The sequence below is a fragment of the Colobus angolensis genome, unplaced genomic scaffold (assembly GCF_000951035.1).
Source record: "Colobus angolensis palliatus isolate OR3802 unplaced genomic scaffold, Cang.pa_1.0 Scaffold19, whole genome shotgun sequence".
In the NCBI taxonomy this organism is placed as follows: Eukaryota; Metazoa; Chordata; class Mammalia; order Primates; family Cercopithecidae; genus Colobus; species Colobus angolensis.
This window is the reverse complement of record NW_012115043.1, coordinates 137730-140136: the sequence shown is the minus strand read 5'-3', so window position 1 is coordinate 140136 and position 2407 is coordinate 137730. Positions and strand designations below refer to the sequence as shown.

Here is a 2407-nt window from a genome sequence, read left to right as displayed (position 1 = left end):
GGGTTTCACCATGCTAGCCAGGCTGGTCTCAAACTCCTGACCTCAGGTGATCCGCCCGCCTCGGCCTCCCAAAGTGTTAGGATTACGGGCGTGAGGCACCGCATCCAGCCGAGATAATATTATTAGTATTAACTTATTTGATACCTTAGCAGTCATATTATTCTAGAAAACCTAATCATTTGTTCTTTATACTTTATAGAGGACTCCTTTAATAAGATAAATGACTTTTAATACTTTCCTGAGAAAAATTACATTGTGAAATGGAGTTTTTTTTTTTTTTTTTTTTTGAGACAGAGGTCTCCCTCTGTCACCTAGGCCGGAGTGCAGAGGCATGATCTTGGCTCACTGCAACATCTACCTCCTGGGTTCAAGCAATTCTCATGCCTCAGCCTCCCAAGTAGCTGAGATTACAGGTGCCTGCCACCATGCCTGGCTAATTTTTTGTATTTTTAGTAGACAATGTTTCACCATGGTGACCAGGCTGGTCTCAAACTCCTGACCTCAAGTGATCCGCCTGCCTCAGCCTCCCAAAGTGCTGGGATTACAGGCGTGTGCCATTGTGCCAGGCGGTAAAATTTGATTTGTGGGGGAAGTAATATGGGTAAGAGGTAGAAAGAGGGAGGGTTTCGATATGTAAAAGGTAATATAAGAAAGGGTACCTAGAGATTGTGTGGAAGAGGGTAAGAAAAGATGTCTGGAAAAGTTAAGAGGGCCTGGGAGGAGAGAAAATAAGTGATAGAGAAATGAAAACAAAATTAAAGTGTTTAGCAGTAGTGGCAGCTGCCTTCAAACCACTGAAAAAATATTTTAGTAGGTGTCTTTGGTGGCTATACTATAGGCCACAGGCTGTTGATACCCAAGTTAAAGAAACTTTGTGGCCAGGCACGGTAGCTCATGCCTCCCAGCACTTCGAGAGACAGAGGCAGGTGGATTACTTGAGGTCAGGATTTCGAGATCAGCCTGGCCAACATAGTGAAACCCCGTCTCTACTAAAATACAAAAATTAGCTGATGTGGTGGCACATCAGCTACTTGGGAGGCTGAGGCACAATAATTGCTTGAAAGCGGGAGGCAGAGGTTGTTGCAGTGATCACACCACTGCACTCCAGCCTGGGCAACAGAGTGAGACTCTGTTTCAAACACACACATACCCACACACAGAAAAAAAAAAAAAAGAAAAGATACTTTATAAAGAAATTCTTGTGAAGAGTCCCTTTGTAACACGATTCTTATTTAAAGGTATCTCCATGTTTAAAAAATCATGACCAACTTTCACTAGTTATATCTACATCTAAGTCAAGCATTGTCAAAGTCCAGAATAAGCACATATTTCTTTACAAAAAGGTGTACTCTGGATAAAATAGAGTTTTAGAAATTTAATCAGGGTTTGAAAAATAACTTTTGTTCCCTTTATAACAATAATACATTTTTTTACTGCAAAAATTTGCATCATACAGAGAAGCAAAAATAAACTAAAAATTAGTCATAATCTCACAATCCATAGTTAACACTTTATATTTTGATGTTTTTTGTCTTTTTCTGTGTATTTTTAAAAATTGAGATAATATAATGCTTTATAATCTAGTTTTGCCACTTATTTTATATATCATCTTTCTGTTATTAAATATTCTACATCATAATTTTTATTGCCACATAGGAATGTATTACACAGATATACTACAATTTATTAAAACAATCCGTATTACTAGAAATATTTGAACATAAATCTCTTGTGTAGATATCTGATTGCTTCTTCAGATTAAAAGCTTAGTGGCAGAATTTCCAGGCATGTATTAATCCACTAGAACACAAGTCAAAAGAAAATATCTAGAATGAGGCAGAAAGAGACAAAAGGAAGACAGAAAATACAGAAAATGTCATGATAGACATAGGGTAAGATTTCAGAGTATAACATAAAATGGGGCAGACGTAGTATTTGAACAAATAACAGCTGAGAATTTATCAAAATGGATAGAAGGCATTATGTCATGGTTTTGCAAAAGTACTATAAACCCTTTCTATTTATCAAAATAAAAACAACAGAAACCAAACCTATGCACACTACAGTAAAACTGGAAAATGAAGAGAAAAACTTAACAGCAGTCTGAGGAAAAAAGATACATTCTCTTCAATGGAGTAACCATAAGACAGAATAATGCCTAAACTTTTTTTTTTTTTCCTTTGAGACGGAGTCTCGCTCAGTCGCCCAGGCTGGAGTGCAGTGGCCCAATCTCGGCCCACTGCAAGCTCCGCCTCCCGGGTTCACGCCATTCTCCTGCCTCAGCCTCCCGAGTAGCTGGGACTACAGGCGCCCGCCACCAAGCCCGGCTAATTTTTTGCATTTTTAGTAGAGATGGGGTTTCACTGTGTTAGCCAGGATGGTCTCGATCTCCTGACCTCGTGATCCA

At 39.0% G+C, this 2407-nt stretch overlaps 2 protein-coding genes across 2 annotated transcripts in view; one reads left to right on the top strand and one right to left on the bottom strand.

Annotated features, from left to right (window-relative positions):
• LRRC49 (leucine rich repeat containing 49) overlaps positions 1 to 2407 on the top strand; it is a gene marked incomplete at its 3' end in the record, with an annotated part of 168338 nt that overhangs the window by 29699 nt on the left and 136232 nt on the right. The window lies entirely within an intron of this gene.
• The window catches only part of THAP10 (THAP domain containing 10), a 12064-nt gene that overhangs the window by 2032 nt on the left and 7625 nt on the right, over positions 1 to 2407 (bottom strand). The gene's annotated exons all lie outside the window — the stretch shown is intronic.